Genomic DNA, 12,540 nt, shown 5'->3' on the forward strand with positions numbered 1-12,540 from the left:
ACACTGGGCAACTATTCATGCATGAGCCACTGGAGCCCTCTCCAACTGCCAAATTAGCAAATGGTTCCTTTAAAACATAAAAGATATGAATGGGAAACAGTACCTCGGAGTAAATTTTGCATTGACAATAGTCAGGGAAAGTACTTCACTGGTGCTTTAATTATCGGGTCAGCGCTATGACTGGCCACATTGCCCAGCCTCTGGTTATAATCTATTTCACCTAATAAGATAGATGGCCTCCACAAGCCCAGAAAGAGATAAGGTACGATGGAAAATGGATGGATCACAAGCCCCGCGTGATTGCCAGAAATGAAAAATTCAGACTTTCACAGAAACACCTGCCCCTTGGAAGGACCTCAACATAATACAGATAAAGCAAGGCTGGGAACAAGGAAACAGCTCGGCTCAAACCTTGCCGACTGCATCGCGGTGGGACGAGGATGACCGGATCCCTTTTGTAAGGGCTGAGTCAGATCCTAGCTTTAAAACTTGCTGGGCCATAACAGTCACACATCACCCGCTGTCCCAGAGCCCCTCTCCCTCCTAAGTCACACAGGTGGCCATCAGAAGCAACCCTCTAAAACGACAAGCCCCATTCTCGTTTCGCCCTCCTCCTGGCCATGTCTCTTCAGTTTCTGAAGCTCCTAAACTCTCTCCCACCTCCGTGGTTTTGCCCCCTGGAACGGCAGTCAGGTCTCTTAGGGGAACAAAGAAAGCAGAACCGCTGGGGCGAGGGGTGGGGTGCGGGATTTGAAGAGGGGCTGCAGTTTTACCTTGCGGTGCCCAGGAACCCGTGGAGAAGTCAGCGGCGCAGGGACCACCCGCGCGCTCCGCGCCTCCCCGCCTCCTCGCAGCGAGTCAGCTGTCGCCCCGCATCTGGCTCGCGCCCTCCACTCGGCTCCGCATCTGCTCACAAAGCGCTCGGGGCGCCGCGGGCGGCGAGGGCCTTCGGGTCACCTGCGGCCCCGCGGAGCCCAGCGCCCCGCCCGCCGGCCGCGCTCCCTCCGCCCCTTCCCACACGCGCGCTGCCCGGCCAGTGACTCAGCCGGGCATCGGCTCGCGCGGCCCGCGGCGGCCCGGGCGCGTCGGGGCGGGAGGCACCGCCAGGCGACCAGACCCGGGCGCTCGCCCGCCCGCCCCAGCACGTGTCTGTCTGCCTCGCGCGCTGTCCGTCCGCCTAGTCCGCGGGTTCCAAGGACCGCTGAGGTGCGGACTGGCACCACCCAGAGGGAAATCGGCCCCCGCCCTTCCTGCCGTCCGCGCCGCGCCTGGCCCCGCGGGGGTCGCGTTTCCTCCCGCCCCTGCCCCGCCCACGGCAAGGTGAAACTTTCTAGGTGGAGAAGTTTTCTCGCCCTGGCTGCGCGCTCTCCTCCCCCAGCTCAGGCGGTCTGAAGTTAGCTCAGCAGGAGATAAGCGGGACCGAGTCTCCCCCTCCTGGCGCTTGGGCGGCGAGTGTCACCCGGCGCGCAGAGGCAGGGTACGCACCCTCCTGGCACCCCGCGCGCTGGCCCCGGGAAGGGCGCGAGCTCTGCTCTCGGCCTCTCCCACGTCTCCGCTAACCGCCCGGCATCCACCCGGGTATAGAAAGATTTGGGCACCGCAGAAACAAGGAGTTCATTGTTAGAGGCGGAGGTAGGAGTGGATGGACGAATTGTCCCAATGATTTCGTTATGCACCGATTATCGTCTGCTATAATAACTCAGATTTCTGCAAGGGAGAACAACACAGGAGTTTAACCCCGAGGAGACTTCCATTTCTTCAACTTTTTTTTTTTTCTTAGCCGGAAGCAGGCTGATTAAATAACTGAACAAATAGCGATGAGCAAGCAAAACAGAACAAAAGTTTAATTCTTGAATGTTGAAATCTTATGATGATTTTTTAAAAAGAGCTTTTGGGGCCTTAGTGAACTCTATTTGGATTGTGTTGGGATAATTTTATATTTCGTTATAAAAGTTGACACTGCTACAAGAGTAAATGAACACTCGAAGGTAATAGGATCTAAGGAAGGAGCTTTACCAGTGAGAACTTGAGTTCGTTCCGACTCTCATGCGGGCTTGTTCGGTCATGGCAATAGATAATGAGACGTGGATCTCTTCGTTTTTGAAAGTAATGGGTGAAAATAACAGTTACTATGCAGGTTCAGGTCTTGTTCACTACAGAATTAAAGATAGAAAAATATAGTAAGAGTAAGTATCATTTCTCAAGAGCTTACTATGTGCCAGACATTATCAGAGGTTATATAAGAGTGATCCCAGGCTTCACGCTGGTAATCTCAGCACTTTGGGAGGCCGAGGCGGGCGGATTGACTGAGGTCAGGAGTTCCAGACCAGTCTGGCCAACTTGGTGAAACCCTGTCTTTACTAAAAACACACAAAAATTAGCTGGGCGTGGTGGTGTGTGCCTGTAATCCCAGCTATTTGGGAGGCTGAGGCAGGAGAATTGCTTGAACCAGGGAGGTGGAGGTTGTAGTGAGCCGAGATCACGCCACTGCACTCCAGCCTGGGCGACAGAGCGAGACTGTCTCAAAAACAAACAAGCAAACAAACAAACAAAAAAAGAGATTGATTTCAATCCTCAAAAGTGATTAACCTTGCGATTCCGCAATTTTATGTAAAAGGAACGTTCCCATTACTTTACTAAAGTCTTGCATTGAACCATTTTGCAGATGAAGAAACTGAGTTTCTAAGAGTTCCCAGGAGAGTCACACGGCTGGTTAGTAAGAGGGGCAAGACTAGAACTTAGCTCTCAGCCCAGTCAGGTGTCTTTCATACCATACCAAGGCTAAATAAGCAACGCCGCCCTACTGGAGATTTCCCGATACTGCATGGCGTAATTTATTAATGACTACAGCTCATTAAAAAACACTAATTTACTGATTACAAGACACTGGGCCTATTTATGGACAGATCAATTACAGATTTTGGGTTCAGTAACAGCTTTCAATAAAAGTTGAATAAATTAAAGCATTTAAAAATTTTCACACACACACACACACACACACACACACACACACACACACACACTTAGCCATGGCTGTCTAAAGGAATGATTAGAGTGCTGTTTCTATTTCCTGGTTTCCATAGCAATATGTTAACTGGATTTTTAGATCACATTATGTAGTTGCCTTAACAGGTTTTCTGAGTTTGAGTGCCATGATAAAAATATAAAAGAAAAAATTTACAATTAAAGTTGTAGAAAGGCCCAGAAAAGCCAATCCCAATTGGAAAATAAAATAGATGATAAATACAAACAACCTATTATGCATTTTTAGCACTGAAGCTTCCTAGTTTCTAATAACTGACAAATTCCTATCCAGTTTTGAAACTGTATTAAAAATTGTCATTTTGACTTATTAACTGTAAATAAGGAGATAACATTTTATGAAAATAACATAACTAACAATAGCATAACTAAAAGTATCTGGGTGTGTAAAAGTCAAGTAATTTTTACACACTACCTAGACAGATTTGATTGGGAAAAGGCTTACAGATAATTTCAGATTTTTGGAAATGAATGGAAACAGATATTTTAAAAGAGTTCTAAAATTCAATTTTGGTTTTGCAGCAAACTTTTAATTGTTGCTGTTTAACTTTCCTTGGGTTCATGGGATGGGTGACACACTGTATGATGAAGTTCTGTTGGTATTTTCTTAACCAAACCAAATATCTTGTGGTCCACACTGTTGGCTGGCTAAGCCAGCACCTGTTTCCGACCAGATTTTCCAGTTCCTGCCTCCACTCTTGGGGCTGGAAAAGAGAAATACTTGCTTTCCCAGACTCCTGTGCAGCTAGACATGGCCATGTGATATCATTCTGTTAATGAGGTATAAGCTGAAGTCTGATGAGGGCTTGTGGGAAAGGGTTTAAAGCTGGTGCCACCCCTTATCTTTTCTTGCTTCCTGATTTCATATATGATGTCCAGTGGAGAGCTAAACATCTTATGACCAGCATGCAGAAGTTGGTGGTAACATTGCTGAGCTACAGCACTTCTGCCAGTAGATACCTGCTTCCGGATTTCTTGTCTTGTGTAAAAACAACAAAAACAAAACTTGTTCCAGACACTGGCAGCTGGGACTTCTGTCACCTGCAGTCAAAAGCAATTAAAACTGATAGACCCCCTCAAATGGGGAGTGATATCTTCAAGACTATACAGAGCATAATAGTTAAGAGTTTTAGAACCAGACAATCTGGATTTCAATCCCAGCTCTGTCTCTTGCAGCTGTGTAGCTACAGGCAGGTGGATTAAACTCTCTGCATCACATCTGTGAAATGGGATCATGATAGGGTTATTGTGAGGATAAGATGAGGAGCTACGAGTAGAGTACATGGAACAGTGTCTACTAAAATACAAATGATCCAAAGGCATGAGTGGTATTTGTTCACCCACTTGTGGGTAACATAATGTTGAACTATAAACAGGATCCCATCTCTTAACTTTGAAATGGGCCTAGTGGTAGCTGTGATCAGAGAGAGAGGAACAGCTACCTTCTGCTCTAATGTGACCCATCTTTTTGCTCTCCCTTTAACACATTAAAATTTGGATCTTTGAAGGCACTCTCTAATTTGGTGCTGTATTTGAAATTAAAATGAAAGCAGTCTTCTTAGAATAGGGGCTTCATGTTTGCAATGTGTGGTGAATAGGGTCCACAGACATATACAGGTGCACAGAATGTTTTTAAAAGTGTGAATTGAGGTAGAAAGACCATATGTGCTGCTGTTTGTCATTGACCTACCATTTTCTCTTGGGCTGCATCCAACCCACTTCTGATTTTGATGTCACTTTGTCCTGTAGGCATTAGGATCTGTGATCCCTGCCTTAAAGAGTAGTTACTCTGGAACTCCTTCTCTTACTCTGCTTTTCCCTTCCCCCTGCCCCATCACCCCTATTATTTTGCCTATGACAAATGTCTCTACAAAAAGACAATAGAAGAATTCAGGTGATGGTGCCTCATATCATTTCTGAGGGCAAATAAAATTTGGAAATGTAGGATTCTTCTTAACTTTTTAGAGATGTGTACATTCGAATGTCAAAGGTTTTGAAAATTCATGTGGTTAAATCAAAACAGCAAAACCGAACCAAAACCCAGAAAAACCCTTCCTAACTTTTCCTACTCTCCCATCTCCCCAGTTTAATTGATCGTGGAATGCTTTTATTTTTCTTAATATATCTTCAGTGTCAATTTCCTGTAAAATTAGTGTTATAGATTATACAGTTTAGGAAACTTCATGTTAAAGAATGGAACTGCCAGCTACAGAGGGCTAAAACTAGGCACTTTGGATATGAACTGCTTTTATGTTGATTTGTATTGGTCATTTATATGTGGCGGGGCTCTCTAAAAATAAATATGCAATGTTAAGTTATCTAAAAATATGACTGAGTGTACTTAATATTGAGGACAAGAACAAGACTGCTAGGCTACAAGCTGAAGTAGCACAATGTTTATTAGAAGACCTAGCAAATTGTGGGCAGAAAAATTAAAAATAAATTACCATATCCAACAGGGTGCTGCAATTTTGTTAGCGACTTGGTTTATTTTCACATCCAGCTTGTGACCTCTCTTCTAACATCAGGCTAAGGTATAACATATTTAGCTCTCATGTATTAAATGTGTACCATGTATCTGTCATGAGTTTGGAGCTCTGCTTACATCCTCATAGCAAAGCTCCAGAATAGAGCTTTTCCTCTAATAGCTTTTCCTCCTTCTTGGTTTACATTGAGGGAAATGAGGCTCAGAGAGATCATGTAACTTATCCAAAGTCATGCAGCTGGTTTAAGTCTGTGTCTTTCCAGAATGATTGCACTCCTATTTTATTTGTTTGTTTGTTTGTTTGTTTATTTAAATTAAGATGGAGTCTTGCTGTGTGGCCCAGGCTGGAGTGCAATGGTGCTATCTCGGCTCACTGCAACCTCTGCCTCCCAGGTTCAAGTGATTCTCCTGCATCAGACTCCTGAGTAGCTGGGATTACAGGCACCTGCCACCATACTAATTTTTGTGTTTTTAGTAGAGATGGGGTTTCACCATGTTAGCCAGGATGGCCTTGAACTCCTGACCTGAAGTGATCCACCTGCCTTGACTTCCCAAAATGCTGGGATTATAGGCATGAACCACAATGCCCGGCCTCCATTATTATTTTAAACTTGTCTCTGGTTCTGTGATGAATGGTGCAGTCATTTAACTGGGAGTTGTAGACCTTTTTTTTTTTTAAACTTTTATTTTAGGTTCAGGGGTACATGTGCAGGTTTGTGATATAGGTAAACTGGTGTCACGGGGGTTTGTTGTACAGATTATTTCATCATCCAGGTATTAAGCCTAATACCCAATAGTTATTTTTTTGGGAAGTAGAATTTAAGGCATCCTTTCATTTTCCTTCTCTGTCTACAAAGTCAGCCATAACCTAAGGCATGGCCACTTCTCTGCTGGCTTGATCCTTGGGGACTGATGTGGAAGTGCAGGCCAAAAGTGCCATGCTGTCCACCTGTAGAACACTGCACAGGTTGGAACCAGGGTTCCGGGCAGTCAGGGTGGCCTAAGTGGTGGACTGTAGGTGCCTAGGACCAAGACCTGTGAGATGCGAAGAGGAACTGGAATGTTCTTTCTCTAGTGCCTCTGTTTTCACAATTTCTGAGTTCTCCTTTGGGAACCTAGGGAATGTGAGAAAGAAAGAAAGCAACAGATGACAGGGAGTGAGAAGTCCTAAGAGAGGGTATTTTGGAGAGTCTCTGTCCTCTTAGAAGATGAGGAATTAAGGCCAAGACTTCTAAAAAGTCCTGGAAGGTGGCCTCCATAACTCTTTGACCTGTCAGTGCCTCTATCTCCAAAGTCATGTTCATTTATTTTTCTTTTCTTTCTCTGTCTTTTACCTTGTGGCAAATTTTGGAAAAGAAAAATTTCATTTTTATACAGCATAGTGTAGCATCATTTCCAAATTACTTTATCCAGTCCATCCATTAATTTAAACTCTGGCACTAAAGCAACCTATCTTAGAAAATAATGTGCCAAGGAAACTAAAATGCTTTTTTTTTTTTTAATCAGAATTTCATTATGGATCACTTTTAAAAAATGTGTCCGTGAGTGTGTGAGTTTGTGTGATTACTGCAATTCTAGGTCTTACAGCTAACTTGATGAGTACTTTGGTATTTAACCCCTGTGGATCAGTTTCTTCAGCAATGAAAACAGTTCCATGATGAAAATTAAAAATATTAAGTATCAACCAAAATTTTACTGAAGCCAGTCCATTTAAAGCCAATATACCAAACAATTTACTAATTGTAGTATAGGTAAGGGGACATTATATTAGAAAGTACTTCAGTGTGTGGTTTTTATTAACTACTACCTTGTCTAAATATGATTAAATTCTTTATTCTATTCCAGTAGGAATGATTTAATAATCAATTTAGGGATCTTTTATTTGGTGAGTCTAAAAGTAAATTAGACAATTAAAAATGGCTACAAAATTTAACAGTTTAAGAAGGAATATATAGGCCTTAGTGGCATTGAAAAAAGATAGAATGTTTAGAGTTTGATTAGAATCACTATAACTATTATACGTGACTAATATATTTTGAAATATGATTAAGATGGTTGTATTAAAATGCCTTCCAACAATTTTGCACTGGACAGGGTTTGAGGTTTTCTTTTTTTAAACAACCCTAGAGCCTAAACATAATTACTGTTAATCTATGTCCAAACACATAGAAGAAATGGCAGTAACTCTGGGTTAATCTTGGTTAGCTGATGAAGAATTATTTAAAAAAAAAAAAAAAAAAAAAAAAAAAAGAACACAGACAAACTGTGACCAGTCAAGGGTTGTGCTCAGAAAGTTGACAGTGATGCAAACTGCTTAGGACTTTCAGTTTGTTGTCCTGTTAGAAACGTTCCTGCCTTTACTTACAAAATCCAGTGAAATTCAACCAAACTAACCCCGGGAGGCAATGGCAAACTAACCTCTAGAAAAAAAGCTGTCAGATCTGATAAAATCATCTGCAAACTTTCATGCTTATGTTGAAGGAACTTTCAAGGAGTGTATAACCTGAATTAGAAAAGACATCTTTTTAAAGCTTTCCCTGAAGTGTCTGGTCCATCTGTTGTGGGCTGAGCTCCCGTGTTGGAGCTGTTATCAGGTTCTGTCAGCTCTCCCATTGCTACTGTTAACAAGTGGATTTGTCACCCCAACGTTAAGAACAACCAGATGTTTCCTTTGTCGTTCTGTATTCCAATGGCTGGTCAAAAATAGGTTTAAACATCCCCAGTGAAATTGAGATTTAGAAATAATCTTGTTAATCTGATCAACGAGGTCATATGATTTAGGGCTATTTCAAGATTTAAACTGAATTTTGATATTTGACCATGTACATTTATTGGATTGCCCCCAAATTAATTTCTTTCTTTTTTTTTTTTTGGTAACTGTAAACTTATGTTTCATAGGAATCATAATTTGTATGGAAGCAGCTATAAATATGGAATAAAATATTTAAACATGTCGGATCTTGTAATTCATCAATTAATTTCTTAACCAAATGTTTATCGAGCCCCTACCATGCGCCAGGGAAGTGTTAGTGTCTGCTACTATAAAGATGAATGAGATGTGGTCCTTAACATGGAGGCGCTCACAGCTAGCACAGATGACAGACATGTAAATCAGCAGACCTGGCACAGCATGGCTCGTGCTAGCCACTGCTAGGAGAATGTTGTGGACTGACTTTGCGGATTGGGAGAAGGTGAGGAGACAAGGAAGACACCGCAAAGGAAGTCACGTTTGAGTCACATCCTATGGGACGAGAAGGAGTTTGTCAGGCAAAGGGATGGAGATACAATGATTCCTGTGTTGACATAATCCTATATTCAGGGTTTTACAAGCAGTTTAAAATAGTTGGGGCACAATGCATTTGGGTTTAGGATAGGAGAGGGGGCTAAAAAAGTAGGTGGGGGTCAGAATATATATATGAGGGGTCTTGCATATCACACCAAGAAAGATGTATGTGGGAGGTGATAGGCGTCACTAAAATAATTTAAAATAAGAAAAATTTTACATTTTAGAAAGATTTCTGTGGTTTAATGGAAGGTTTGGAGCAGGGTGAGGTTGGAGGCAGGGTAGCAAGAGAAAGGAACACTTCATTAATACAGGAGAGCAAGGAAGAAAGCTTGATAGAAGGCAGTGACTGCTGGGACCCAGGGGAGCGAGGAAGGTTAGATGGACTCTTAGGGTGTGGAATACACAGGGTCACTTAGAGGTGGTGGTAACCGAGCAGTACTCAGAAAGGTTGTTTTTTGTATGGATAGAAACATCACGATGTACACCATAAATACATACCATTTTTATTTGTTAATGATGCATTAATAAAGCTGAGGGATAAAAGGTTGCTTTTTGTTTGTTTTATTTATTTGTTTTTGTTTAATGGAAGCCTGGGACACAATGATGCATTCATTTGGGACTTGTTTCATTTGAGGTGAGCTATTTACTTACACCTGAGCTGTTGGAGATCTGGTGGTTATGTCAAAATACCAATGTGCCAGATTTTTCTATTGTCTACTTGGTTATGTTTGGGACTATGTTTTTCAAACTCTTCCTTTCTACATAATTTCAGATTGGAGTTGGTCCAAAGGCAAGCTCTGAGTTTTGGGAGGCAGAAGGGAAGCAGCTGCCATGTTCTGAAGGTTATCAGCACCTGTTGGTGATAGAGACGGACACAGAGGTGTAGCACGTTCCTGTTTGTCCTCGCTCCTCTCTCCTTCTTGTTGCTGACCTTGCCCCAGGCCAGGCATCCCCAGACTACAGCCCGTGGGTCACATGCAGCCCCCTGAGGCCATTTATCCGGCTCCCCGCCACACTTCAGGAAGGGGCACCACTTTCATTGGTGGTCAGTGAGAGGAGCACAGTATGTGGCGGTCCTCCAACGGTCTGAGGGACAGTGAACTGGCCCCCTGTGTAAAAAGTTTGGGGACGCCTGCCCCAGGCTTTCTACCAGATGCTTTGCCAAGAACTCACAGAGGCCACAGACCTGAAGAACCAACAACCTTCCGTAGGCTTTGAGGTCCCACTCTAGGAGCAGGATGTGCTGGCTTCCAGGGGTCACTGCAAGTTCTGAGTTGTCTGTGGCTTTTCGCTACCGTTTTAATTCTACTTTTCAGATCTTTACCTTCCCTGATCTTCCCACAATTGTGCAAGTTCCAATTCCTATAATAAATTTCTACTTCCATATTATGCATAGTAGTTTTTCTTCCCTGATCGAATCTTTTTAAAGTGACAGCCAAAGTGTATTTTTAAACAGAATCCCTTAAACACATATTTTATACTTAAAACCTTCATTACTTGAAATTGTTTTGATTTTGAGAGTCTGATTTTTTCCCCTGACTTTCTGATAGTGATCACTAATGCAGAATGATGATCTTAATGTGTCTACACAGGAGAAATTATCAGGAGAGCTAAAAAAAAAAAATCTCAGGGAAATTCAACATTAGGCTGCTGAAAGAAGTTGTGTGTATGAATGTTTTAATATATTCCAGTGTTCTAGAACTATCTAGGCTAGAGAGCCAGGCATGAAAGATCACAGATGCCTCGGAGACAGGGAAGAAGGAGGACCAGGGCAGATGGTGGCAGGAAAAGAGGTTTCCTCCTTCTGGCAAATGGAGCCCTTCTAGGAGAGGAGTGTGTAGTATGTAGACTCTTGTTGAAAGAGCAGCTGTGGAACAGAGGTCCTGATGCTACCGGCTCAATGAGGATCCCCACGTAACCAAATCAAGCATGGAAATGAGTGGGGGTTGCCCGGGCTCTAGAATAAGCAACTGGGCTGCTTATCTGAGTTCACTCCCACTCTAGAGAGAGGGTGGAGTTTAAGTCCAAGGCTGGTAATGAAAACGTATCAGCCTTGTTGTGGGTGTTGGGAAATGAGATTTGACCTAGAAAGGTGTGTGCTCTGGGGGTTCTTTCTTGTTAGTGTTTTGCTTTTTGCCCACCTTCCAAAACCAGTGGAGGAGAAGCTGGGTGTTTCCTAGCCCAAGAAGAGAGGCAGTGTTGCAGCTTTGCAGGCAAAGGCAACTGTCAGTCCTTTCCATGGATATGGCCTTTCTTCTTAAATATTTGCATGGCCAACCCTCATTCCTCCTTCAGGGTCCAAGCCTAACCCTGGAAGGCTTCCACTACTGGTCCTCTCCCTGGGCAGGCTGACAGGTTGCTTCATTTGTTTTCCAGTGGCACTTCATATTCCTAATTTAGCCTATCTCACACTGTATTACAATTAGCCATTTATGTGGCAGCAGAACCCAATAGTATATTAATTTGTGAAGTTTTTTTTTTCTCACTTCTATTTTGTGGATCAGAAAGCAGTAAGGCAAAGAAAATGAGAAATGCTGTCAGTGAGGGCAGGGGGAAGTAGGAGGTCTCCCATCTCCTTTGGAGTGTTGTGTATTCAGAAGGGACTGCACGTTGCAGATGCAAGCTGACCCAGCTCCACATTTTCATGGTTAGGCAGAGCACCAGAAATCACACCCTTTCAATCAGTTTGCCTGTAAACCTTGATATCGATGTATATACAAAGTTTTCAAGATTCTTAAGCAAGTCTAGGAATTGGACTGTGTTCTCTGCAGACACTCTGCAGGCATATCAGGAACTGGAGGCTGTGCTTGGGAAGGAGAGCCTTCATGAGCATGGCTTGTAGCTCTGCTTAGTCTCCCACTGGTTAGTTTTTTGAGGTAAACCCCCGTTATAGGCCTAATGGCCCAATGACCTTTGCTGGGTAATTAATAATCTTCTCCTCCTGGGAGACAAATAGGATTAACAAACTGTGACAGTGTCTGTTACTCTTAAGGAAGTCACAGTGAGATCCGTGTCTCCTTACAAAGGATATATTATACATCTTACACAAAAGCAAAGTCATGAAAATGTACAAAATTCTTGTGACAAGTTTCTTTTTGTCCAGATAACATGCTCACTTGTTGTTTTCTACTAGGCAATTGAAAGGTATTCCCCATTTAGTTTCTCAAATGAGGCAAGAAAATTGGGATTGGATACATCCATTATACCTGTCGGAGATGACTTAAAGTGTGGGATTGGAGGGTGACAGTAAACCTATCTCACAGGTCTGAGGGAGGAGAGCTGTGTCTGGATGTCACCCAGGACTTGAGTATACCTCTCCCCTTGGAGGGTTTGCTGATCATGCCTAGGGCCTTTGGCTCTAGGGGAGGGACAATCCCTTTTGCCACCCTGAGACCAAGTCAGCCATGCCTGCTAGGGCTCCTGGACTCCCCAGACAGACAAGACTTCATTCACATCAGCCTGTGATTGCCCAGACAGACAAGACTTCATTCACATCAGCCTGTGATTGCCTCTTGGGATTCTGCAATCACTTTTTCATAATGAAAAGAAGCTAAACAAGCCTGACCTAAGAAGGATCTCTAATTTTTGCAGTATTCTAAAACATGCAGCAAGGACTTGGTTTTTGAAGGACAGCATAATCTTCCTGGAGGGGTGTTTGTACTGAATTGCTGCTAAGTCATACGGTCATTCCAGGCAGAGGGAGCAGCAAGTGCAAAGGCTTTGAGAC

General features: G+C 43.2%; 1 protein-coding gene and 1 long non-coding RNA gene across 2 annotated transcripts in view; one reads left to right on the forward strand and one right to left on the reverse strand.

The window, feature by feature from the left end:
• MET (MET proto-oncogene, receptor tyrosine kinase) overlaps positions 1 to 1,258 on the reverse strand; it is a 126,725-nt gene extending 125,467 nt beyond the window's left edge. Inside the window, exon 1 of the mRNA XM_003921059.4 lies at positions 774 to 1,258. The gene's annotated coding sequence lies outside the window, so the exon portion shown is untranslated. The remainder of the gene's footprint in view (positions 1 to 773) is intronic.
• LOC141580053 (uncharacterized) overlaps positions 1 to 12,540 on the forward strand; it is a 129,146-nt gene that overhangs the window by 16,362 nt on the left and 100,244 nt on the right. Inside the window, exons 2-3 of the long non-coding RNA XR_012512047.1 lie at positions 9,586 to 9,759; positions 9,955 to 10,075. This is a non-coding gene — a long non-coding RNA (uncharacterized LOC141580053). The remainder of the gene's footprint in view (positions 1 to 9,585; positions 9,760 to 9,954; positions 10,076 to 12,540) is intronic.

This window comes from Saimiri boliviensis, chromosome 10 (assembly GCF_048565385.1).
Source record: "Saimiri boliviensis isolate mSaiBol1 chromosome 10, mSaiBol1.pri, whole genome shotgun sequence".
Classification (NCBI taxonomy): Eukaryota; Metazoa; Chordata; class Mammalia; order Primates; family Cebidae; genus Saimiri; species Saimiri boliviensis.